This window comes from Cervus elaphus, chromosome 19 (genome assembly GCF_910594005.1).
Source record: "Cervus elaphus chromosome 19, mCerEla1.1, whole genome shotgun sequence".
NCBI classification, from domain to species: domain Eukaryota; kingdom Metazoa; phylum Chordata; class Mammalia; order Artiodactyla; family Cervidae; genus Cervus; species Cervus elaphus.
The window spans coordinates 114,022,031-114,049,441 of record NC_057833.1 but is presented as its reverse complement, the minus strand read 5'-3'; positions in this window follow the sequence as shown (position 1 = coordinate 114,049,441).

Sequence of the window (27,411 nt, the reverse complement as noted above, 5' to 3'; positions counted from 1 at the left end):
GACTCCTATCAAGTTTCACAAGGAGTCAGGCATCGTCTCCTTTGGAGGCACTGATCTCCGCGTACCTCTGGAATTTTCAAAGGATGTGAGGCCTCCGGTCGCGATGAGGTGGGGAACTAGGTCTTTCTCTGTGGTCTCCACAGGGAATTCAGACATCCTTTCATCTTGGGAGATGCAAGACGAGCCTGCATTCAAGTCACTGCAGGGATATCCGGCCTTATTTCGAGTCAGGGCATCGCATTGTCCATTCCACTTGAGGCCCCAAACCCAGGGTCCCTCTCACATACCTAGAGCTGAGAGAAGCCTCCTCTTAATGTGCTTGTAGTAAGGTGGTATTCCTCTGGAGTCGAAGCCAGGGACTAACCTCTCATCTCGAGTTGATTTTTGGTCCACGGAGCTCTTTCGTGTTGCTAGAGTGACCTCAACATCCCTCTAGCCTTGAGACAGTGTTCTTGGGGTTTCTCTGGAGTGCCATCAAGGAAATCAAGGCTCCTTTCATATGTGATGTGCAACACGGAATTGCTCTGCACATAGTGCAGGATATCGGGCCTCATTTTGCGGCGAGGGGGAAGTCTCATGGTTTTTCTCGAGGTGCGATGGGAACCTGGGGTATATTCTCGAGTTACGACCGGGTTTCCCCTTCCACACATATGTTTGTTCAGCGACGTCAGGACTCCTGCCTAGTTGCGAGGGACAACTCGGGATTCTCCTCGAGGCTTGGCAGGGCAATTGGGACGCCTCTCCAGCTGAGGCGGGAGACCAAGTGTCCCTTTCCACGTGCCACAGGAATCCTGGGACTCCTATCAACGTTCACGAGGAGTCAGGCATCGTCTCCTTTGGAGACACTGATCTCCGCGTACCTCAGGAGTTTTCAAAGCATATGAGGCCTCCGGTGGCGATGAGGTTGGGAACTAGGTCTTTTTCTGTGGTCTGCACAGGGGATTCAGACATCCTTTCGTCTTGGGAAATGCAAGACGAGCCTGCAATCAAGTCACTGCAGGGATATCCGGCCTTATTTCGAGGCAGGGCATCGCGGTGTCCATTCCACTTGAGGCCGCAAACTCAGGGTCCCTCTCACATACCTAGAGATGAGAGAAGCCTCCGCTTGAGGTGCTTGTGGTAAGGTGGTATTCCTCTGGAGTCGAAGCCAGGGACTAACCTCTCATCTCGAGTTGATTTTTGGTCCACGGAGCTCTTTCGTGTTGCTTCAGTGACCTCAGGATCCCTCTAGCCTTGAAACAGTGTTCTTGGGGTTTCTCTGGAGTGCCATCAAGGAAATCAAGGCTCCTTTCATGTGTGATGTGCAAGAAGGAATTGCTCTGCACGCAGTGCAGGGGAATCGGGCCTCATCTCGCGACGAGGGGGAAGTCTCATGATTTTTCTCGTGTTGCGGCGGGAACTTGGGGTATATTCTCGAGTTTCGACGGGGATGGCCCTTCCACACACGTGTTTGTTCAGCGACGTCAGGACTCCTGCCTAGTTGCAAGGGAGAACTCGGGATTCTCCTCGAGGCTTGGCAGGGCAATTGGGACGCCTCTCCAGCAGAGGCGGGAGACCAAGGGTCCCTTTCCACGTGCCACAGGAATCCTGGGACTCCTATCAAGTTTCACGAGGAGTCAGGCATCGACTCCTTTGGAGGCACTGATCTCCGCGTACCCCTGGAGTTTTCAAAGGATGTGAGGCCTCCGGTCGCGATGAGGTGGGGCACTAGGTCTTTCTCTGTGGTCTCCACATGGGATTCAGACATCCTTTCGTCTTGGGAGATGCAAAACGAGCCTGGATTCAAGTCACTGCAGGGATATCCGGCCTTATTTCGAGTCAGGGCATCGCGGTGTCCATTCCACTTGAGGCTGCAAACTCAGGGTCCCTCTCAAATACCTAGAGCTGAGAGAAGCCCCCTCTTGAGGTGCTTGTGGTAAGGTGGTATTCCTCTGGAGTCGAAGCCGGGGACTAACCTCTCATCTCGAGTTGATTCTTGGTCCACGGAGCTCTTTCGTGATGCTTCAGTGACCTCAGGATCCTCTAGCCTTGAAACAGTGTTCTTGGGGTTTCTCTGGAGTGACATCAAGGAAATCAAGGCTCCTTTCATGTGTGATGTGCAACACGGAATTGCTCTGCACGCAGTGCAGGGGAATCGGGCCTCATCTCGCGGCGAGGGGGAAGTCTCATGGTTTTTCTCGAGTTGCGGCGGGAACCTGGAGTATATTCTCGAGATACGACGGTGATGGCCCTTTCACACACGTGCTTGTTCTGCGACGTCAGGACTCCTGCCTAGTTGCGAGGGACAACTCGGGATTCTCCTCGAGGCTTGGCAGGGCAATTGGGACGCCTCTTCAGCTGAGGCGGGAGACCAAGGGTCCCTTTCCACGTGCCACAGGAATCCTGGGACTACTATCAAGATTTACATGGAGTCAGGCATCGTCTCCTTTAGAGGCACTGATCTTCGCGTACCTCTGGAGTTTTCAAAGGATGTGAGGCTTCCGGTCGCAATGAGGTGGGGAAGTAGGTCTTTCTCTGTGGTCTCCACAGGGGATTCAGACATCCTTTCGTCTTGGGAGACGCAAGACGAACCTGCATTCTAGTCACTGTAGGGATATCCGGCCTTACTTCGAGTCAGGGCATCGCGGTGTCCATTCCACTTGAGGCCGCAAACTCAGGGTCCCTCTCACTTACCTAGAGCTAGAGAAGCCTCCTCTTGAGGTGCTTGTGGTAAGGTGGAATTCCTCTAGAGTCGAAGCCAGGGACTAACCTCTCATCTCGAGTTGAATTTTGGTCCACGGAGATCTTTCGTGTTGCTACAGTGACCTCAGGATCCCTCTAGCCTTGACACAGTCTTCTTGGGGTTTCTCTGGAGTGCCATCAAAGAAATCAAGGCTCCTTTCATGTGTGATGTGCAACACGGAATTGCTCTGCATGCAGTGCAGGGGAATCGGGCCTCATATCGCTGCGAGGGGGAAGTTTCACGGTTTTTCTCGAGTTGCGGCAGGAACCTGGGGTAGATTCTCGAGTTACGACGGGGAAAGCCCTTCCACCCACGTGTTTGTTCAGCCACGTCAGGACTCCTGCCTAGTTGCGAGGGACAACTCGGGATTTTCCTCGAGCTTGGCAGGGCAATTGGAATGCCTCTCCAGCTGAGGCGGGAGACCAAGGGTCCCTTTCCTCGTGCCACAGGAATCCTGGGACTCCTATCAAGTTTCACGAGGAGTCAGGCATCGTCTCCTTTGGAGGCACTGATCTCCGCGTACCTCCGGAGTTTTCAAAGGATGTGAGGCCTCCGATCAAGATGAGGTGGGAGACTAGGTCTTTCTCTGTGGTCTCCACAGGGGATTCAGACATCCTTTCGTCTTGGGAGATGCAGGACGAGCCTGCATTCAAGTCACTGCAGGGATATCCGGCCTTATTTCGAGTCAGGGCATCGTGGTGTACATTCCACTTGAGGCCGCAAACTCAGGGTCCCTCTCACATACCTAGAGCTGAGAGAAGCCTCCTCTTGAGGTGCTTGTGGTAAGGTTGTATTCCTCTGGAGTCGAAGCCAGGGACTAACCTCTCATCTCTAATTGATTTTTGGCCCACGGATCTCTTTCTTGTTGCTACAGTGACCTCAGGATCCCTCTAGCCTTGAAACAGTTTTCTTGGGGTTTCTCTGGAGTGCCATGAAGGAAATCAAGGCTCCTTTCATGTGTGATGTGCAACACGGAATTGCTCTGCACGCAGTGCAGGGGAATCGGGCCTCATCTCGCGGCGAGGGGGAAGTCTCATTGTTTTTCTCGAGTTGCGGCGGGAACATGGGCTATATTCTTGAATTACGATGGGGTGGTCCTTCCACACACGTGTTTGTTCAGCGACGTCCGGACTCCTGCCTAGTTGCGAGGGACATCTCGGGATTCTCCTCGAGGCTTGGCAGGGCAATTGGGACGCCTCTCCAGCTGAGGCGGGAGACCAAGGGTCCCTTTCCACGTGCCACAGGAATCCTGGGACTCCTATCAAGTTTCACGAGGAGTCAGGCATCGTCTGCTTTGGAGGCACTGAACTCCGCATACCTCTGGAGTTTTCAAAGGATGTGAGGCCTCTGGTCGTGATGCGGTGGGGAAGTAGGTCTTTCTCTGTGGTCTCCACAGGGGATTCAGACATCCTTTCGTCTTAGGAGATGCAAGACGAGCCTGCAATTAAATCACTGCAGGGATATCCGGCCTTATTTCGAGTCAGGGCATCGCGGTGTCCATTCCACTTGAGGCCGCAAACTCAGGGTCCCTCTCACATACCTAGAGCTGAGAGAAGCCTCCTCTTGAGGTGCTTGTGGTAAGGTGGTATTCTTCTGGAGTCGAAGCCAGGGACTAACCTCTCATCTCGAGTTGAATTTTCGTCCACGGAGCTCTTTCATGTTGCTACAGTGACCTCAGGATCCCTCTATCCTTGAAACAGTGTTCTTGGGGTTTCTCTGGAGTGCCATCAAGGAAATCAAGGCTCCTTTCATGTGTCATGTGCAACACGGAATTGCTCTGCATGCAGTGCAGGGGAATCGGGCCTCATCTCGCGGCGAGGGGGAAGTCTCATGGTTTTTCTCGAGTGCGGCGGGAACCTGGGGTATATTCTCGAGTTACGACGGGGATGGCCCTTCCACACACGTGTTTGTTCAGCGACGTCAGGACTCCTGCCTAGTTGCGAGGGACAACTCGGGATTCTCCTCGAGGCTTGGCAGGGCAATTGGGATGCCTCGCCAGCTGAGGCGGGAGACCAAGGGTCCCTTTCCACGTGCCACAGGAATCCTGGGACCTCTATCAAGTTTCACGAGGAGTCAGGCATCGTCCCTTTTGGAGGCAATGACCTCCGCGTATCTCTGGAGTTTTCAAAGGATTTGAGGCCTCCGGTCGCGATGAGGTGGGGAACTAGGTCTTTCTCTGTGGTCTCCGCAGGGGATTCAGACATCCTTTAGTCTTGGGAGATGCAAGACGAGCCTGCATTGAAGTCACTGCAGGGATATGCGGCCTTATTTCGAGTCAGGGCATCGCGGTGTCCATTCCACTTGAGGCCGCAAACCCAGGGTCCCTCTCAAATACCTAGTGCTGAGAGAAGCCTCCTCTTGAGGTGCTTGTGGTAAGGTGTTATTCCTCTGGAGTCGAAGCCACGGACTAACCTCTCATCTCGAGTTGATTTTTGGCGCACGGAGCTCTTTCATGTTGCTACAGTGACCTCAGGATCCCTCTAGCCTTGAAACAGTGTTCTTGGGGTTTCTCTGGAGTGCAATCAAGGAAATCGAGGCTCCTTTCATGTGTGATGTGCAACACGGAATTGCTCTGCACGCAGTGCAGGGGAATCGGGCCTCATCTCTCGGCGAGGGGGAAGTCTCATGGCTTTTCTCGAGTTGCGGCGGGAACCTGGGGTATATTCTCGAGTTACGACGGGGATGGCCCTTCCACCCACGTGTTTGTTCAGCGACGTCAAGACTCCTGCCTAGTTGCGAGGGACAACTCGGGATTCTCCTCGAGGCTTGGCAGGGCAATTGGGATGCCTCTCCAGCTGAGGCGGGAGACCAAGAGTCCCTTTCCACGTGCAACAGGAATCCTGGGACTCCTATCAAGTTTCACGAGGAGTCAGGCATCATCTCCTTTGGAGGCACTGATCTCCGCGTACCTCTGGAGTTTTCAAAGGATGTGAGGCCTCCTGTCGCGATGAGGTGGGGAACCAGTTCTTTCTCAGTGGTCTCCACAGGGGATTCAGACATCCTTTCGTCTTGGGAGATGCAAGACGAGCCTGCATTCAAGTCACTGCAGGGATATCCGGCCTTATGTCGAGTCAGGGCATTGCGGTGTCCATTCCACTTGAGGCTGCAAACTCAGGCTCCCTCTCACATACCTAGAGCTGAGAGAAGCCTTCTCTTGAGGTGCTTGTGGTAAGGTGGTATTCCTCAGGAGTCGAAGCCAGGGACTAACCTCTCATCTCCAGTTGATTCTTCGTCCACTGAGTTCTTTCGTGTTGCTACAGTGACCTCAGGATCCCTCTAGCCTTGAAACAGTGTTCTTGGGGTTTCTCTGGAGTGCCATCAAGGAAATCAAGGCTCCTTTCATGTGTGATGTGCAACACGGAATTGCTCTGCACGCAGTGCAGGGGAATCGGGCCTCATATCGCTGCGAGGGGGAAGTTTCATGGTTTTTCTCGAGTTGCGGCAGGAACCTGGGGTAGATTCTCGAGTTACGACGGGGAAAGCCCTTCCACCCACGTGTTTGTTCAGCCACGTCAGGACTCCTGCCTAGTTGCGAGGGACAACTCGGGATTTTCCTCGAGCTTGGCAGGGCAATTGGAATGCCTCTCCAGCTGAGGCGGGAGACCAAGGGTCCCTTTCCTCGTGCCACAGGAATCCTGGGACTCCTATCAAGTTTCACGAGGAGTCAGGCATCGTCTCCTTTGGAGGCACTGATCTCCGCGTACCTCCGGAGTTTTCAAAGGATGTGAGGCCTCCGATCAAGATTAGGTGGGAGACTAGGTCTTTCTCTGTGGTCTCCACAGGGGATTCAGACATCCTTTCGTCTTGGGAGATGCAGGACGAGCCTGCATTCAAGTCACTGCAGGGATATCCGGCCTTATTTCGAGTCAGGGCATCGTGGTGTACATTCCACTTGAGGCCGCAAACTCAGGGTCCCTCTCACATACCTAGAGCTGAGAGAAGCCTCCTCTTGAGGTGCTTGTGGTAAGGTTGTATTCCTCTGGAGTCGAAGCCAGGGACTAACCTCTCATCTCTAATTGATTTTTGGCCCACGGATCTCTTTCTTGTTGCTACAGTGACCTCAGGATCCCTCTAGCCTTGAAACAGTTTTCTTGGGGTTTCTCTGGAGTGCCATGAAGGAAATCAAGGCTCCTTTCATGTGTGATGTGCAACACGGAATTGCTCTGCACGCAGTGCAGGGGAATCGGGCCTCATCTCGCGGCGAGGGGGAAGTCTCATTGTTTTTCTCGAGTTGCGGCGGGAACATGGGCTATATTCTTGAATTACGATGGGGTGGTCCTTCCACACACGTGTTTGTTCAGCGACGTCCGGACTCCTGCCTAGTTGCGAGGGACATCTCGGGATTCTCCTCGAGGCTTGGCAGGGCAATTGGGACGCCTCTCCAGCTGAGGCGGGAGACCAAGGGTCCCTTTCCACGTGCCACAGGAATCCTGGGACTCCTATCAAGTTTCACGAGGAGTCAGGCATCGTCTGCTTTGGAGGCACTGAACTCCGCATACCTCTGGAGTTTTCAAAGGATGTGAGGCCTCTGGTCGTGATGCGGTGGGGAAGTAGGTCTTTCTCTGTGGTCTCTACAGGGGATTCAGACATCCTTTCGTCTTAGGAGATGCAAGACGAGCCTGCAATTAAATCACTGCAGGGATATCCGGCCTTATTTCGAGTCAGGGCATCGCGGTGTCCATTCCACTTGAGGCCGCAAACTCAGGGTCCCTCTCACATACCTAGAGCTGAGAGAAGCCTCCTCTTGAGGTGCTTGTGGTAAGGTGGTATTCTTCTGGAGTCGAAGCCAGGGACTAACCTCTCATCTCGAGTTGAATTTTCGTCCACGGAGCTCTTTCGTGTTGCTACAGTGACCTCAGGATCCCTCTATCCTTGAAACAGTGTTCTTGGGGTTTCTCTGGAGTGCCATCAAGGAAATCAAGGCTCCTTTCATGTGTCATGTGCAACACGGAATTGCTCTGCATGCAGTGCAGGGGAATCGGGCCTCATCTCGCGGCGAGGGGGAAGTCTCATGGTTTTTCTCGAGTGCGGCGGGAACCTGGGGTATATTCTCGAGTTACGACGGGGATGGCCCTTCCACACACGTGTTTGTTCAGTGACGTCAGGACTCCTGCCTAGTTGCGAGGGACAACTCGGGATTCTCCTCGAGGCTTGGCAGGGCAATTGGGATGCCTCGCCAGCTGAGGCGGGAGACCAAGGGTCCCTTTCCACGTGCCACAGGAATCCTGGGACCTCTATCAAGTTTCACGAGGAGTCAGGCATCGTCCCTTTTGGAGGCACTGACCTCCGCGTATCTCTGGAGTTTTCAAAGGATTTGAGGCCTCCGGTCGCGATGAGGTGGGGAACTAGGTCTTTCTCTGTGGTCTCCGCAGGGGATTCAGACATCCTTTCGTCTTGGGAGATGCAAGACGAGCCTGCATTGAAGTCACTGCAGGGATATGCGGCCTTATTTCGAGTCAGGGCATCGCGGTGTCCATTCCACTTGAGGCCGCAAACCCAGGGTCCCTCTCAAATACCTAGTGCTGAGAGAAGCCTCCTCTTGAGGTGCTTGTGGTAAGGTGTTATTCCTCTGGAGTCGAAGCCACGGACTAACCTCTCATCTCGAGTTGATTTTTGGCGCACGGAGCTCTTTCATGTTGCTACAGTGACCTCAGGATCCCTCTAGCCTTGAAACAGTGTTCTTGGGGTTTCTCTGGAGTGCAATCAAGGAAATCGAGGCTCCTTTCATGTGTGATGTGCAACACGGAATTGCTCTGCACGCAGTGCAGGGGAATCGGGCCTCATCTCTCGGCGAGGGGGAAGTCTCATGGCTTTTCTCGAGTTGCGGCGGGAACCTGGGGTATATTCTCGAGTTACGACGGGGATGGCCCTTCCACCCACGTGTTTGTTCAGCGACGTCAAGACTCCTGCCTAGTTGCGAGGGACAACTCGGGTTTCTCCTCGAGGCTTGGCAGGGCAATTGGGATGCCTCTCCAGCTGAGGCGGGAGACCAAGTGTCCCTTTCCACGTGCCACAGGAATCCTGGGACTCCTATCAAGTTTCACGAGGAGTCAGGCATCATCTCCTTTGGAGGCACTGATCTCCGCGTACCTCTGGAGTTTTCAAAGGATGTGAGGCCTCCTGTCGCGATGAGGTGGGGAACTAGTTCTTTCTCAGTGGTCTCCACAGGGGATTCAGACATCCTTTCGTCTTGGGAGATGCAAGACGAGCCTGCATTCAAGTCACTGCAGGGATATCCGGCCTTATGTCGAGTCAGGGCATTGCGGTGTCCATTCCACTTGAGGCTGCAAACTCAGGCTCCCTCTCACATACCTAGAGCTGAGAGAAGCCTTCTCTTGAGGTGCTTGTGGTAAGGTGGTATTCCTCAGGAGTCGAAGCCAGGGACTAACCTCTCATCTCCAGTTGATTCTTCGTCCACTGAGTTCTTTCGTGTTGCTACAGTGACCTCAGGATCCCTCTAGCCTTGAAACAGTGTTCTTGGGGTTTCTCTGGAGTGCCATCAAGGAAATCAAGGCTCCTTTCATGTGTGATGTGCAACACGGAATTGCTCTGCACGCAGTGCAGGGGAATCGGGCCTCATATCGCTGCGAGGGGGAAGTTTCATGGTTTTTCTCGAGTTGCGGCAGGAACCTGGGGTAGATTCTCGAGTTACGACGGGGAAAGCCCTTCCACCCACGTGTTTGTTCAACCACGTCAGGACTCCTGCCTAGTTGCGAGGGACAACTCGGGATTTTCCTCGAGCTTGGCAGGGCAATTGGAATGCCTCTCCAGCTGAGGCGGGAGACCAAGGGTCCCTTTCCACGTGCCACAGGAATCCTGGGACTCCTATCAAGTTTCACGAGGAGTCAGGCATCGTCTCCTTTGGAGGCACTGATCTCCGCGTACCTCCGGAGTTTTCAAAGGATGTGAGGCCTCCGATCAAGATGAGGTGGGAGACTAGGTCTTTCTCTGTCGTCTCCACAGGGGATTCAGACATCCTTTCGTCTTGGGAGATGCAGGACGAGCCTGCATTCAAGTCACTGCAGGGATATCCGGCCTTATTTCGAGTCAGGGCATCGTGGTGTACATTCCACTTGAGGCCGCAAACTCAGGGTCCCTCTCACATACCTAGAGCTGAGAGAAGCCTCCTCTTGAGGTGCTTGTGGTAAGGTTGTATTCCTCTGGAGTCGAAGCCAGGGACTACCCTCTCATCTCTAATTGATTTTTGGCCCACGGATCTCTTTCTTGTTGCTACAGGGACCTCAGGATCCCTCTAGCCTTGAAACAGTGTTCTTGGGGTTTCTCTGGAGTGCCATCAAGGAAATCAAGGCTCCTTTCATGTGTGATGTGCAACACGGAATTGCTCTGCACGCAGTGCAGGGGAATCGGGCCTCATCTCGCGGCGAGGGGGAAGTCTCATTGTTTTTCTCGAGTTGCGGCGGGAACCTGGGCTATATTCTTGAATTACGATGGGGTGGTCCTTCCACACACGTGTTTGCTCAGCGACGTCCGGACTCCTGCCTAGTTGCGAGGGACAACTCGGGATTCTCCTCGAGGCTTGGCAGGGCAATTGGGATGCCTCTCCAGCTGAGGCGGGAGACCAAGGGTCCCTTTCCACGTGCCACAGGAATCCTGGGACTCCTATCAAGTTTCACGAGGAGTCAGGCATCGTCTGCTTTGGAGGCACTGAACTCCGCATACCTCTGGAGTTTTCAAAGGATGTGAGGCCTCTGGTCGTGATGCGGTGGGGAAGTAGGTCTTTCTCTGTGGTCTCCACAGGGGATTCAGACATCCTTTCGTCTTAGGAGATGCAAGACGAGCCTGCAATTAAATCACTGCAGGGATATCCGGCCTTATTTCGAGTCAGGGCATCGCGGTGTCCATTCCACTTGAGGCCGCAAACTCAGGGTCCCTCTCACATACCTAGAGCTGAGAGAAGCCTCCTCTTGAGGTGCTTGTGGTAAGGTGGTATTCTTCTGGAGTCGAAGCCAGGGACTAACCTCTCATCTCGAGTTGATTTTTCGTCCACGGAGCTCTTTCGTGTTGCTACAGTGACCTCAGGATCCCTCTATCCTTGAAACAGTGTTCTTGGGGTTTCTCTGGAGTGCCATCAAGGAAATCAAGGCTCTTTTCATGTGGGATGTGCAACACGGAATTGCTCTGCACGCAGTGCAAGGGAATTGGTCCTCATCTCGTGGCGAGGAGGAAGTCTAATGGTTTCTCTCGAGCTGCAGCGGTAACCTGGGGTATATTCTCGAGTTACGACGGGGATGGCCCTTCCACACACGTGTTTGTTCAGCCACGTCAGGACTCCTGCCTAGTTGCAAGGGCCAACTCGGGATTCTCCTCGAGGCCTGACAGGGCTATTGGGACGCCTCTCCAGCTGAGGCGGGAGACCAAGGGTCCCTTTCCACGTGCCACAGGAATCCTGGGACTCCTATCAAGTTTCACGAGGAGTCAGGCATCGTCTCCTTTGGAGGCACTGATCTCCGCGTACCTCTGGAATTTTCAAAGGATGTGAGGCCTCCGGTCGCGATGAGGTTGGGAACTAGGTCTTTCTCTGTGGTCTCCACAGATGATTCAGACATCCTTTCGTCTTGGGAGATGCAAGACGAGCCTGCATTGAAGTCACTGCAGGGATATCCGGCCTTATTTCGAGTCAGGGCATCGCGGTGTCCATTCCACTTGAGGCCGCAAACTCAGGGTCCCTCTCACATACCTAGAGCTGAGAGAAGCCTAGTCTTTAGGTCGTTGTGGTAAGGTGGTATTCCTCTGGAGTCGAAGCCAGGGACTAACCTCTCATCTCTAATTGATTTTTGGCCCACGGATCTCTTTCTTGTTGCTACAGTGTCCTCAGGATCCCTCTAGCCTTGAAACAGTGTTCTTGGGGTTTCTCTGGAGTGCCATCAAGGAAATCAAGGCTCGTTTCATGTGTCATGTTCAACACTTAATTGCTCTGCACGCAGTGCAGGGGAATCGGGCCTCATCTCGCGGGGAGGGGGAAGTCTCATGGCTTTTCTCGAGTTGCGGCGGGAACCTGGGGTATATTCTCGAGTTACGAAGGGGATGGCCCTTCCACACACGTGTTTGTTTAGCGACGTCAGGACTCCTGCCTAGTTGCGAGGGACAACTCGGGATTCTCCTCGAAGCTTGGCAGGGCAATTGGGACGCCTTTCCAGCTGAGACGGGAGACCAAGAGTCCCTTTCCACGTGCCACAGGAATCCTGGGACTCCTAGCAAGTTTCACGAGGAGTCAGGCATCGTTTCCTTTGGAGGCACTGATCTCCGCGTACCTCTGGAGTTTTCAAAGGATGTGAGTCCTCCGGTCGCGATGAGGTAGGGAACTAGGTCTTTCTCTGTCGTCTCCACAGGGGATTCAGAAATCCTTTCGTCTTGGGAGATGCAAGGCGAGCCTGCATTCAAGTCACTGCAGGGATATCCGGCCTTATTTCGAGTCAGGGCATCGCGGTGTTCATTCCACTTGAGGCCGCAAACTCAGGGTCCCTCTCACATACCTACAGCTGAGAGAAGCCTCCTCTTGAGGTGCTTGTGGTACGGTGGTATTCCTCTGGAGTCGAAGCCAGGGACTAAGCTATCATCTCGAGTTGACTTTTGGTCCACGGAGCTCTTTCGTGTTGCTACAGTGACCTCAGGATCCCTCTAGCCTTGAAACAGTGTTCTTGGGGTTTCTCTGGAGTACCATGAAGGAAATCAAGGCTCCTTTCATGTGTGATGTGCAACACAGAATTGCTCTGCACGCAGTACAGGGGAATCGGGCCTCATCTCGCATCGAGTGGGAAGTCTCATGGTTTTTCTCGAGTTGCAGCGTGGATGGCCCTTCCACCCACGTGTTTGTTCAGCGACGTCAGGACTCCTGCCTAGTTGCGAGGGACAACTCGGGATTCTCCTCGAGGCTTGGCAGGGCAATTGGGACGCCTCTCCAGCTGAGGCGGGAGACCAAGTGTCCCTTTCCAAGTGCCACAGGAATCCTGGGACTCCTATCAAGTTTCACGAGAAGTCAGGCATCGTCTCCTTTGGAGGCACTGATTTCCGCGTACCTCTGGAGTTTTCAAAGGATGTGAGGCTATCGGTCGCGATGAGGTGGGGAACTAAGTCTTTCTCTGTGCTTTCCACAGGGGATTCAGACATCCTTTCGTCTTGGGAGATGCAAGACGAGCCTGCATTCCAGTCACTGCAGGGATATCCGGTCTTATTTCGCGTCAGGGCATCGCGGTGTCCATTCCACTTGAGGCCGCAAACTCAGGGTCCCTCTCACATACCTAGAGCTGAGAGAAGCCTCCTCTTGAGGTGCTTGTGGTAAGGTGGTATTCCTCTGGAGACGAATCCAGGGACTAACCTCTCTTTTCGAGTTGATTTTTGGTCCACAGAGTTCTTTCGTGTTGATACAGTGACCTCAGGATCCCTCTATCCTTGAAACAGTGTTCTTGGGGTTTCTCTGGAGTGCCATCAAGGAAATCAAGGCTCCTTTCATGTGTGATGTGCAAGACGGAATTGCTCTGCATGCAGTACAGGGGAATCGGGCCTCATCTCACATCGAGGGGGAATTCTCATGGTTTTCCTCGAGTTGCGGCGGGAATCTGAGGTATATTCTCGAGTTACGACGGGGATGACCCTTCCACCCACGTGTTTGTTCAGCAATGTCAGGACTCCTGCCTAGTTGCGAGGGACAACTCGGGATTCTCCTCGAGGCTTGGCAGGGCAATTGGAACGCCTCTCCAGCTGAGGCGGGAGACCAAGGGTCCCTTTCCACGTGCCACAAGAATCCTGGGACTCCTATCAAGTTTCACGAGGAGTCAGGCATCGTCTCCTTTGGAGGCACTGATCTCCGCGTACCTCTGGAGTTTTCAAAGGATGTGAGGCCTCCGGTCGCGATGAGGTGGGGAACTAGGTGTTTCTCTGTGGTCTCCACAGGGGATTCAGAAATCCTTTCTTCTTGGGGGATGCAAGACGAGCCTGCATTCAAGTCACTGCAGGGATATCCGGCCTTATTTCGAGTCAGGGCATCGCAGTGTCCATTCCACTTGAGGCCGCAAACTCAGGGTCCCTCTCACATACCTAGAGCTGAGAGAAGCCTCCTCTTGAGGTGCTTGTGGTAAGGTGGTATTCCTCAGGACCCGAAGCCGGGGACTAACCTCTCATCTCGTGTTGATTCTTGGTCCACAGAGCTCTTTCGTGTTGCTACAGTGACCTCAGGATCCCTCTAGCCTTGAAACAGTGTTCTTGGGGTTTCTCTGGAGTGCCATCACGGAAATCAAGGTTCCTTTCATGTGTGATGTGCAACACGGAATTGCTCTGCACACAGTGCAGGGGAATCGGGCCTCATCTCGCGGCGAGGGGGAAGTCTCATGGTTTTTCTCGAGTTGCGGCGGGAACCTGGGGTATATTCTCGAGTTACGACGGGGATGGCCCTTCCACCCACGTGTTTGTTCAGCCACGTCAGGACTCCTGCCTACTTGCGAGGGACAACTCGGGATTCTCCTCGAGGCTTGGCAGGGCAATTGGGACGCCTCTCCAGCTGAGGCGGGAGACCAAGGGTCCCTTTCCACGTGCCACAGGAATCCTGGGACTCCTATCAAGTTTCACGAGGAGTCAGGCATCGTCTCCTTTGGAGGCACTGATCTCCGCGTACCTCTGGAGTTTTCAAAGGATGTGAGGCCTCCGGTCGCGATGAGGTGGGGAACTAGGTCTTTCTCTGTGGTCTCCACAGGGGATTCAGACATCCTTTCATCTTGGGAGATGCAAGACGAGCCTGCATTCAAGTCACTGCAGGGATATTCAGGCTTATTTCGCGTCAGGGCATCGCGGTGTCCATTCCACTTAAGGCCGCAAACTCAGGGTTCCTCTCACATACCTAGAGCTGAGAGAAGCCTCTTTTTGAGGTGCTTGTGGTAAGGGGGTATTCCTTTGGAGTCGAAGCCAGGGACTAACCTCTCATCTCGTGTTGATTTTTGGCCCACGGAGCTCTTTCGTGTTGCTACAGTGACCTCAGGATCCCTCTAGCCTTTAAACAGTGTTCTTGGGGTTTCTCTGGAGTGCCATCAAGGAAATCAAGGCTCCTTTCATGTGTGATGTGCAAGACGGAATTGCTCTGCACGCAGTGCAGGGGAATCGGGCCTCATCTCGCGGCGAGGGGGAAGTCTCATGGTTTTTCTCGAGTTGTGGCGGGAACCTGGGGTATATTCTCGAGTTACGACGGGGATGGCCCTTCCACCCACGTGTTTGTTCATCCAAGTCAGGACTCCTGCCTAGTTGCGAGGGACAACTCGGGATTCTCCTCGAGGCTTTGCAGGGCAATTGGAACGCCTCTCCAGCTGAGGCAGGAGACCAAGTGTCCCTTTGCAAGTGCCACAGGAATCCTGGGTCTCCTATCAAGTTTCACGAGGAGTCAGGCATCGTCTCCTTTGGAGGCACTGACCTTCGCGTACCTCTGGAGCTTTCAAAGGATGTGAGGCCTCCGGTCGCGATGAGGTGGGGAACTAGGTGTTTCTCTGTGGTCTCCAGAGGGGAGTCAGATATCCTTTCATTTTGGGAGATGCAAGACGAGCCTGCATTGAAGTCACTGCAGTGATATCCGGCCTTATTTCGAGTCAGGGCATCGCAGTGTCCATTCCACTAGAGGCCGCAAACTCAGGGTCCCTCTCACATACCTAGAGCTGAGAGAAGCCTCCTCTTGAGGTGCTTGTGGTAGGGTGGTATTCCTCTGGAGTCGAAGCAAGGGACTAACCTCTCATCTCGAGTTGATTTTTGTCCCACGGAGCTGTTTCGTGTTTCTACAGTGACCTCAGGATCCCTCTAGCCTTGAAACAGTGTTCTTGGGGTTTCTCTGGAGTGCCATCAAGGAAATCAAGGCTCCTTTCATGTGTGATGTGCAAGACGGAATTGCTCTGCACGCAGTGCAGGGGAATCGGGCCTCATCTCGCGGCGAGGGGGAAGTCTCATGGTTTTTCTCGAGTTGCGGCGGGAACCTGGGGTATATTCTCGAGTTACGACGGGGATGCCCTTCCACCCACGTGTTTGTTCAGCGACGTCAGGACTCCTGCCTAGTTGCGAGGGACAACTCGGGATTCTCCTCGAGGCTTGGCAGGGCAATTGAGACGCCTCTCCAGCTGAGGCGGGAGACCAAGTGTCCCTTTCCACGTGCAACAGGAATCCTGGGACTCCTAACAAGTTTGACGAGGAGTCAGGCATCGTCTCCTTTGGAGGAACTGATCTCCGCGTACCTCTGGAGTTTTCAAAGGATGTGAGGCCTCCGGTCGCGATGAGGTGGGGAACTAGGTGTTTCTCTGTGGTCTCCACAGGGGATTCAGACATCCTTTCTTCTTGGGAGATGCAAGACGAGCCTGCATTCAAGTCACTGCAGGGATATCCGGCCTTGTTTCGAGTCAGGGCATCGCGGTGTCCATTCCACTTGAGGCCGCAAACTCAGGGTCTCTCTCACATACCTAGAGCTGAGAGAAGCCTCCTCTTGAGGTGCTTGTGGTAAGGTGGTATTCCTCTGGAGTCGAAGCCAGGGACTAACCTCTCATCTCGTGTTGATTCTTGGTCCACCGAGCTCTTTCGTGTTGCTACAGTGACCTCAGGATCCCTCTAGCCTTGAAACAGTGTTCTTGGGGTTTCTCTGGAGTGCCATCAAGGAAATCAAGGCTCCTTTCATGTGTGATGTGCAACACGGAATTGCTCTGCACGCAGTGCAGGGGAATCGGGCCTCATCTCGCGGCGAGGGGGAAGTCTCATGGTTTTTCTCGAGTTGCGGCGGGAACCTGGGGTATATTCTCGAGTTACGACGGGGATCTCCCTTCCACACACGTGTTTGTTCAGCCACGTCAGGACTCCTGCCTAGTTGCGAGGGACAACTCGGGATTCTCCTCGAGGCTTGGCAGGGCAATTGGAACGCCTCTCCACCTGAGACGGGAGACCAAGGTTCCCTTTACACGTGCCACAAGAATCCTGGAACTCCTATCAAGTTTCACGAGGAGTCAGGCATCGTCTCCTTTGGAGGCACTGATCTCCGCGTACCTCTGGAGTTTTCAAAGGATGTGAGGCTATCGGTCGCGATGAGGTTGGGAACTAAGTCTTTCTCTTTGCTTTCCACAGGGGATTCAGACATCCTTTCGTCTTGGGAGATGCAAGACGAGCCTGCATTGAAGTCACTGCAGGGATATCCGGCCTTATTTCGAGTCAGGGCATCGCGGTGTCCATTCCACTTGAGGCCGCAAACTCAGGGTCCCTCTCACATACCTAGAGCTGAGAGAAGCCTCCTCTTGAGGTGCTTGTGGTAAGGTGGTGTTCCTCTGGAGACGAATCCAGGGACTAACCTCTCTTTTCGAGTTGATTTTTGGTCCACAGAGTTCTGTCGTGTTGCTACAGTGACCTCAGGATCCCTCTATCCTTGAAACAGTGTTCTTGGGGTTTCTCTGGAGTGCCATCAAGGAAATCAAGGCTATTTTCATTTGTGATGTGCAAGACGGAATTGCTCTGCACGCAGTACAGGGGAATCGGGCCTCATCTCGCGGCGAGGGGGAAGTCTCATGGTTTTTCTCGAGTTGCGGCGGGACCCTGGGGTATATTCTCGAGTTACGACGGGGATGGCCCTTCCACCCACGTGTTTGTTCAGCCACGTCAGGACTCCTGCCTAGTTGCGAGGGACAACTCGGGATTCTCCTCGAGGCTTGGCAGGGCAATGGAAAGCCTCTCCAGCTGAGGCGGGAGACCAAGGGTCCCTTTCCACGTGCCACAAGAATTCTGGGACTCCTATCAAGTTTCACGAGGAGTCAGGCATCGTCTCCTTTGGAGGCACTGATCTCCGCGTACCTCTGGAGTTTTCAAAGGATGTGAGGCCTCCGGTCGCGATGAGGTGGGGAACTAGGTCTTTCTCTGTGGTCTCCACAGGGGATTCAGACATCCTTTCATCTTGGGAGATGCAAGACGAGCCTGCATTCAAGTCACTGCAGGGATATCCAGCCCTATTTCGCGTTAGGGCATCGCGCTGTCCATTCCACTTGAGGCCGCAAACTCAGGGTTCCTCTCACATACCTAGAGCTGAAAGAAGCCTCCTCTTGAGGTGCTTGTGGTAAGGTGGTATTCCTCTGGAGTCGAAGCCAGGGACTAACCTCTCATCTCGAGTTGATTTTTGGCCCACGGAGCTCTTTCGTGTTGCTACAGTGACCTCAGGATCCCTCTAGCCTTGAAACAGTGTTCTTGGGGTTTCTCTGGAGTGCCATCACGGAAATCAAGGCTCCTTTCATGTGTGATGTGCAACACGAAATTGCTCTGCACACAGTGCAGGGGAATCGTGCCTCATCTTGCGGCGAGGGGGAAGTCTCATGGTTTTTCTCGAGTTGCGGCGGGAACCTGGGGTATATTCTCGAGTTACGACGGGGATGGCCCTTCCACCCACGTGTTTGTTCAGCCACGTCAGGACTCCTGCCTACTTGCGAGGGACAACTCGGGATTCTCCTCGAGGCTTGGCAGGGCAATTGGAACGCCTCTGCAGCTGAGGCAGGAGACCAAGGGTCCCTTTCCACGTGCCACAAGAATCCTGGAACTCCTATCAAGTTTCACGAGGAGTCAGGCATCGTCTCCTTTGGAGGCACTGATCTCCGCGTACCTCTGGAGTTTTCAAAGGATGTGAGGCCTCCGGTCGCGATGAGGTGGGGAACTAGGTGTTTCTCTGTGGTCTCCACAGGGGATTCAGATATCCTTTCGTCTTGGGAGATGCAAGGCAAGCCTGCATTGAAGGCACTGCAGGGATATCCGGCCTTATTTCGAGTCAGGGCATCGCAGTGTCCATTCCACTTGAGGCCACAAACTCAGGGTCCCTCTCACATACCTAGAGCTGAGAGAAGCCTCCTCTTGAGGTGCTTGTGGTAAGGTGGTATTCCTCAGGAGTCGAAGCCAGGGACTAACCTCTCATCTCGAGTTGATTTTTGGCCAACGGAGCTCCTTCGTGTTGCTACAGTGACCTCAGGATCCCTTTCGCCTTGAAACAGTGTTCTTGGGGTTTCTCTGGAGTGCCATCAAGGAAATCAAGGCTCCTTTCATGTGTGATGTGCCACACGGAATTGCTCTGCACGCAGTGCAGGGGAATCGGGCCTCATCTCGCGGCGAGGGGGAAGTCTCATGGTTTTTCTCGAGTTGCGGCAGGAACCTGGGGTATATTCTCGAGTTACGAAGGGGATGGCCCTTCCACCCACGTGTTTCTTCAGCGACGTCAGGACTCCTGCCTAGTTGCGAGGGACAACTCTGGATTCTCCTCGAGGCTTGGCAGGGCAATTGGGACGCCTCTCCAGCTGAGGCGGGAGACCAAGTGTCCCTTTCCAAGGGCCACAGGAATCCTGGGACTCCTATCAAGTTTCAAGAGGAGTCAGGCATCGTCTCCTTTGGAGGCACTGATCTCCGCGTACCTCTGGAGTTTTCAAAGGATGTGAGGCTATCGGTCGCGATGAGGTTGGGAACTAAGTCTTTCTCTTTGCTTTCCACAGGGGATTCAGACATCCTTTCGTCTTGGGAGATGCAAGACGAGCCTGCATTGAAGTCACTGCAGGGATATCCAGCCTTATTTCGCGTTAGGGCATCGCGCTGTCCATTCCACTTGAGGCCGCAAACTCAGGGTTCCTCTCACATACTTAGAGCTGAGAGAAGCCTCCTCTTGAGGTGCTTGTGGTAAGGTGGTATTCCTCTGGAGTCGAAGCCAGGGACTAACCTCTCATCTCGAGTTGATTTTTGGCCCACGGAGCTCTTTCGTGTTGCTACAGTGACCTCAGGATCCCTCTAGCCTTGAAACAGTGTTCTTCGGTTTCTCTGGAGTGCCATCACGGAAATCAAGGCTCCTTTCATGTGTGATGTGCAACACGAAATTGCTCTGCACACAGTGCAGGGGAATCGTGCCTCATCTCGCGGCGAGGGGGAAGTCTCATGGTTTTTCTCGAGTTGCGGCGGGAACCTGGGGTATATTCTCGAGTTACGACGGGGATGGCCCTTCCACACACGTGTTTGTTCATCGACGTCAGGACTCCTGCCTAGTTGCGAGGGACAACTCGGGATTCTCCTCGAGGCTTTGCAGGGCAATTGGAACGCCTCTCCAGCTGAGGCAGGAGACCAAGGGTCCCTTTCCACGTGCCACAAGAATCCTGGAACTCCTATCAAGTTTCACGAGGAGTCAGGCATCGTCTCCTTTGGAGGCACTGATCTCCGCGTACCTCTGGAGTTTTCAAAGGATGTGAGGCCTCCGGTCGCGATGAGGTGGGGAACTAGGTGTTTCTCTGTGGTCTCCACAGGAGATTCAGATATCCTTTCGTCTTGGGAGATGCAAGGCAAGCCTGCATTGAAGTCACTGCAGGGATATCCGGCCTTATTTCGAGTCAGGGCATCGCAGTGTCCATTCCACTTGAGGCCGCAAACTCAGGGTCCCTCTCACATACCTAGAGCTGAGAGAAGCCTCCTCTTGAGATGCTTGTGGTAAGGTGGTATTCCTCTGGAGTCGAAGCCAGGGACTAACCTCTCATCTCGAGTTGATTTTTGGCCAACGGAGCTCCTTCGTGTTGCTACAGTGACCTCAGGATCCCTTTCGCCTTGAAACAGTGTTCTTGGGGTTTCTCTGGAGTGCCATCAAGGAAATCAAGGCTCCTTTCATGTGTGATGTGCCACACGGAATTGCTCTGCACGCAGTGCAGGGGAATCGGGCCTCATCTCGCGGCGAGGGGGAAGTCTCATGGTTTTTCTCGAGTTGCGGCAGGAACCTGGGGTATATTCTCGAGTTACGAAGGGGATGGCCCTTCCACCCACGTGTTTCTTCAGCGATGTCAGGACTCCTGCCTAGTTGCGAGGGACAACTCTGGATTCTCCTCGAGGCTTGGCAGGGCAATTGGGACGCCTCTCCAGCTGAGGCGGGAGACCAAGTGTCCCTTTCCAAGGGCCACAGGAATCCTGGGACTCCTATCAAGTTTCAAGAGGAGTCAGGCATCGTCTCCTTTGGAGGCACTGATCTCCGCGTACCTCTGGAGTTTTCAAAGGATGTGAGGCTATCGGTCGCGATGAGGTTGGGAACTAAGTCTTTCTCTTTGCTTTCCACAGGGGATTCAGACATCCTTTCGTCTTGGGAGATGCAAGACGAGCCTGCATTGAAGTCACTGCAGGGATATCCAGCCTTATTTCGCGTTAGGGCATCGCGCTGTCCATTCCACTTGAGGCCGCAAACTCAGGGTTCCTCTCACATACCTAGAGCTGAGAGAAGCCTCCTCTTGAGGTGCTTGTGGTAAGGTGGTATTCCTCTGGAGTCGAAGCCAGGGACTAACCTCTCATCTCGAGTTGATTTTTGGCCCACGGAGCTCTTTCGTGTTGCTACAGTGACCTCAGGATCCCTCTAGCCTTGAAACAGTGTTCTTGGGGTTTCTCTGGAGTGCCATCACGGAAATCAAGGCTCCTTTCATGTGTGATGTGCAACACGAAATTGCTCTGCACGCAGTGCAGGGGAATCGTGCCTCATCTCGCGGCGAGGGGGAAGTCTCATGGTTTTTCTCGAGTTGCGGCGGGAACCTGGGGTATATTCTCGAGTTACGACGGGGATGGCCCTTCCACACACGTGTTTGTTCATCGACGTCAGGACTCCTGCCTAGTTGCGAGGGACAACTCGGGATTCTCCTCGAGGCTTTGCAGGGCAATTGGAACGCCTCTCCAGCTGAGGCAGGAGACCAAGGGTCCCTTTCCACGTGCCACAAGAATCCTGGAACTCCTATCAAGTTTCACGAGGAGTCAGGCATCGTCTCCTTTGGAGGCACTGATCTCCGCGTACCTCTGGAGTTTTCAAAGGATGTGAGGCCTCCGGTCGCGATGAGGTGGGGAACTAGGTGTTTCTCTGTGGTCTCCACAGGAGATTCAGATATCCTTTCGTCTTGGGAGATGCAAGGCAAGCCTGCATTGAAGTCACTGCAGGGATATCCGCCTTATTTCGAGTCAGGGCATCGCAGTGTCCATTCCACTTGAGGCCGCAAACTCAGGGTCCCTCTCACATACCTAGAGCTGAGAGAAGCCTCCTCTTGAGATGCTTGTGGTAAGGTGGTATTCCTCTGGAGTCGAAGCCAGGGACTAACCTCTCATCTCGAGTTGATTTTTGGCCCACGGAGCTCTTTCGTGTTGCTACAGTGACCTCAGGATCCCTCTAGCCTTGAAAAATTGTTCTTGGGGTTTCTCTGGAGTGCCATCAAGGAAATCAAGGCTCCTTTCATGTGTGATGTGCAACACGGAATTGCTCTGCACGCAGTGCAGGGGAATCGGGCCTCATCTCGCGGCGAGGGGGAAGTCTCATGGTTTTTCTCGAGTTGCGGCGGGAACCTGGGGTATATTCTCGAGTTACGACGGGGATACCCTTCCACACACGTGTTTGTTCAGCCACGTCAGGACTCCTGCCTACTTGCGATGGACAACTCGGGATTCTCCTCGAGGCTTGGCAGGGCAATTGAGACGCCTCTCCAGCTGAGGCGGGAGACCAAGGGTAACTTTCCACATGCCACAGGAATCCTGGGACTCCTAACAAGTTTGACGAGGAGTCAGGCATCGTCTCCTTTGGAGGCACTGATCTCCGCGTACCTCTGGAGTTTTCAAAGGATGTGAGGCCTCCGGTCGCGATGAGGTGGGGAACTAGATGTTTCTCTGTGGTCTCCACAGGGGATTCAGACATGCTTTCTTCTTGGGAGATGCAAGACGAGCCTGCATTGAAGTCACTGCAGGGATATCCGGCCTTATTTCGAGTCAGGGCATCGCGGTGTCCATTCCACTTGAGGCCGCAAACTCAGGGTCCCTCTCACATACCTAGAGCTGAGAGAAGCCTCCTCTTGAGGTGCTTGTGGTAAGGTGGTATTCTTCAGGAGTCGAAGCCAGGGACTAACCTCTCATCTCGTGTTGATTCTTGGTCCACGGAGCTCCTTCGTGTTGCTACAGTGACCTCAGGATCCCTCTATCCTTGAAACAGTGTTCTTGGGGTTTCTCTGGAGTGCCATCAAGGAAATCAAGGCTCCTTTCATGTGTGATGTGCAAGATGGAATTGCTCTGCACGCAGTGCAGGGGAATCGGGCCTCATCTCGCGGCGAGGGGGAAGTCTCATGGTTTTTCTCGAGTTGCGGTGGGCACCTGGGGTATATTCTCGAGTTACGACGGGGATGGCCCTTCCACCCACGTGTTTGTTCAGCCACGTCAGGATTCCTGCCTACTTGCGAGGGACAACTCGGGATTCTCCTCGAGGCTTGGCAGGGCAATTGGGACGCCTCTCCAGCTGAGGCGGGAGACCAAGGGTCCCTTTCCACGTGCCACAGGAATCCTGGGACTCCTATCAAGTTTCACGAGGTGTCAGGCATCGTCTCCTTTGGAGGCACTGATCTCCGCGTACCTCTGGAGTTTTCAAAGGATGTGAGGCCTCCGGTCGCGATGAGGTGGGGAACTAGGTCTTTCTCTGTGGTCTCCACAGGGGATTCAGACATCCTTTCATCTTGGGAGATGCAAGACGAGCCTGCATTCAAGTCACTGCAGGGATATCCAGGCTTATTTCGCGTCAGGGCATCGCGGTGTCCATTCCACTTGAGGCCGCAAACTCAGGGTTCCTCTCACATACCTAGAGATGAGAGAAGCCTCCTCTTGAGGTGCTTGTGGTAAGGTGGTATTCCTCTGGAGTCGAAGCCAGGGACTAACCTCTCATCTCGAGTTGAGTTTTGGCCCACGGAGCTCTTTCGTGTTGCTACAGTGACCTCAGGATCCCTCTAGCCTTGAAACAGTGTTCTTGGGGTTTCTCTGGAGTGCCATCAAGGAAATCAAGGCTCCTTTCATGTGTGATGTGCAAGACGGAATTGCTCTGCACGCAGTGCAGGGGAATCGGGCCTCATCTCTCGGCGAGGGGGAAGTCTCATGGTTTTTCTCGAGTTGCGGCGGGAACCTGGGGTATATTCTCGAGTTACGACGGGGATGGCCCTTCCACCCACGTGTTTGTTCATCCACGTCAGGACTCCTGCCTAGTTGCGAGGGACAACTCGGGATTCTCCTCGAGGCTTTGCAGGGCAATTGGAACGCCTCTCCAGCTGAGGCAGAAGACCAAGGGTCCCTTTCCACGTGCCACAAGAATCCTGGAACTCCTATCAAGTTTCACGAGGAGTCAGGCATCGTCTCCTTTGGAGGCACTGATCTCCGCGTACCTCTGGAGTTTTCAAAGGATGTGAGTCCTCCGTCGCGATGAGGTGGGGAACTAGGTGTTTCTCTGTGGTCTCCACAGGGGATTCAGACATCCTTTCTTCTTGGGAGATGCAAGACGAGCCTGCATTGAAGTTACTGCCGGGATATCCGGCCTTATTTCGAGTCAGGGCATCGCGGTGTCCATTCCACTTGAGGTCGCAAACTCAGGGTCCCTCTCACATACCTAGAGCTGAGAGAAGCCTCCTCTTGAGGTGCTTGTGGTAAGGTGGTATTCCTCTGGAGTCGAAGCCAGGGACTAACCTCTCATCTCGTGTTGTTTCTTGGTCCACGGAGCTCTTTCGTGTTGGTACAGTGACCTCAGGATCCCTCTAGCCTTGAAACAGTCTTCTTCGGGTTTCTCTGGAGTGCCATGAAGGAAATCAAGACTCCTTTCATGTGTGATGTGCAAGACAGAATTGCTCTGCACGCAGTGCAGGGGAATCGGGCCTCATCCCGCGGCGAGGGGGAAGTCTCATGGTTTTTCTCGAGTTGCGGTGGGAACCTGGGGTATATTCTCGAGTTACGACGGGGATGGCCCTTCCACCCACGTGTTTGTTCAGCCACGTCAGTACTCCTACCTACTTGCGAGGGACAACTCGGGATTCTCCTCGAGGCTTTGCAGGGCAATTGGGACGCCTCTCCAGCTGAGGCGGAAGACCAAGGGTCCCTTTCCACGTGCCACAGGAATCCTGGGACACCTATCAAGTTTCACCAGGAGTCAAGCATCGTCTCCTTTGGAGGCACTGATCTCCGCGTACCTCTGGAGTTTTCAAAGGATGTGAGGCCTCCGGTCGCGATGAGGTGGGGAACTAGGTCTTTCTCTGTGGTCTCCACAGGGGATTCAGACATCCTTTTATCTTGGGAGATGCAAGACGAGCCTGCATTCAAGTCACTGCAGGGATATCCAGGCTTATTTCGCGTCAGGGTATCGCGGTGTCCATTCCACTTGAGGCCGCAAACTCAGGGTCCCTCTCCCATACCTAGAGCTGAGAGAAGCCTCCTCTTGAGGTGCTTGTGGTAAGGTGGTATTCCTCTGGAGTCGAAGCCAGGGACTAACCTCTCATCTCGAGTTGATTTTTGGCCCACGGAGCTCTTTCGTGTTGCTACAGTGACCTCAGGATCCCTCTAGCCTTGAAACAGTGTTCTTGGGGTTTCTCTGGAGTACCATCAAGGAAATCAAGGCTCCTTTCATGTGTGATGTGCAAGACGGAATTGCTCTGCACGCAGTGCAGGGGAATCGGGCCTCATCTCGCGGCGAGGGGGAAGTCTCATGGTTTTTCTCGAGTTGCGGTGGGAACCTGGGGTATATTCTCGAGTTACGACGGGGATGGCCCTTCCACCCACGTGTTTGTTCAGCCACGTCAGGACTCCTGCCTACTTGCGAGGGACAACTCGGGATTCTCCTCGAGGCTTGGCAGGGCAATTGGGACGCCTCTCCAGCTGAGGCAGGAGACCAAGGGTCCCTTTCCACGTGCCACAGGAATCCTGGGACTCCTATCAAGTTTCACGAGGAGTCAGGCATCGTCTCCTTTGGAGGCTCTGATCTCCGCGTACCTCTGGAGTTTTCAAAGGATGTGAGGCCTCCGGTCGCGATGAGGTGGGGAACTAGGTCTTTCTCTGTGGTCTCGACAGGGTATTCAGACATCCTTTCATCTTGGGAGATGCAAGACGAGCCTTCATTCAAGTCACTGCATGGATATCCAGGCTTATTTCGCGTCAGGGCATCGGGGTGTCCATTCCACTTGAGGCCGCAAACTCAGGGTCCCTCTCACATACCTAGAGCTGAGAGAAGACTCCTCTTGAGGTGCTTGTGGTAAGGTGGTATTCCTCTGGAGTCGAAGCCAGGGACTAACCTCTCATCTCGAGTTGATTTTTGGCCCACGGAGCTCTTTCGTGTTGCTACAGTGACCTCAGGATCCCTCTAGCCTTGAAACAGTGTTCTTGGGGTTTCTCTGGAGTGCCATCAAGGAAATCAAGGCTCCTTTCATGTGTGATGTGCAACACGGAATTGCTCTGCACGCAGTGCAGGGGAATCGGGCCTCATCTCGCGGCGAGGGGGAAGTCTCATGGTTTTTCTCGAGTTGCGGCGGGAACCTGGGGTATATTCTCGAGTTACGACGGGGATGGCCCTTCCACCCACGTGTTTGTTCAGCCACGTCAGGACTCCTGTCTAGTTGCGAGGGACAACTCCGGATTCTCCTCGAGGCTTGGCAGGGCAATTGGGACGCCTCTCCAGCTGAGGCGGGAGACCAAGTGTTCCTTTCCAAGTGCCACAGGAATCCTGGGACTCCTATCAAGTTTCACGAGGAGTCAGGCATCGTCTCCTTTGGAGGCACTGATCTCCGCGTACCTCTGGAGTTTTCAAACGATGTGAGGCTATCGGTCGCGATGAGGTGGGGAACTAAGTCTTTCTCTGTGCTTTCCACAGGGGATTCAGACATCCTTTCGTCCTGGGAGATGCAAGACGAGCCTGCATTGAAGTCACTGCAGGGATATCCGGCCTTATTTCGAGTCAGGGCATCGCGGTGTCCATTCCACTTGAGGCCGCAAACTCAGGGTCCCTCTCACATACCTAGAGCTGAGAGAAGCCTCCTCTTGAGGTGCTTGTGGTAAGGTGGTATTCCTCTGGAGAGGAATCCAGGGACTAACCTCTCTTTTCGAGTTGATTTTTGGTCCACAGAGTTCTTTCGTGTTGCTACAGTGACCTCAGGATCCCTCTATCCTTGAAACAGTGTTCTTGAGGTTTCTCTTGAGTGCCATCAAGGAAATCAAGGCTATTTTCATGTGTGATGTGCAAGACGGAATTGCTCTGCACGCAGTACAGGGGAATCGGGCCTCATCTCGCATCGAGGGGGAAGTCTCATGGTTTTTCTCGAGTTGCGGCGGGAACCTGGGGTATATTCTCGAGTTACGACGGGGATGGCCCTTCCACCCACATGTTTGTTCAGCCATGTCAGGACTCCTGCCTAGTTGCGAGGGACAACTCGGGATTCTCCTCGAGTCTTGGCAGGGCAATTGGAACGCCTCTCCAGCTGAGGCGGGAGACCAAGGGTCCTTTTCCACGTGCCACAAGAATCCTGGGACTCCTATCAAGTTTCACGAGAAGTCAGGCATCGTCTCCTTTGGAGGCACTGATCTCCGCGTACCTCTGGAGTTTTCAAAGGATGTGAGGCCTCTGGTCGCGATGGGGTGGGGAACTAGGTGTTTCTCTGTGGTCTCCACAGGGGATTCAGACATCCTTTCATCTTGGGAGATGCAAACGAGCCTGAATTCAAGTCACTGCAGGGATATCCAGGCTTATTTCGCGTCAGGGCATCGCGGTGTCCATTCCACTTGAGGCCGCAAACTCAGGGTTCCTCTCACATACCTAGAGCTGAGAGATGCCTCCTCTTGAGGTGCTTGTGGTAAGGTGGTATTCCTCTGGAGTCGAAGCCAGGGACTAACCTCTCATCTCGAGTTGATTTTTGGCCCACGGA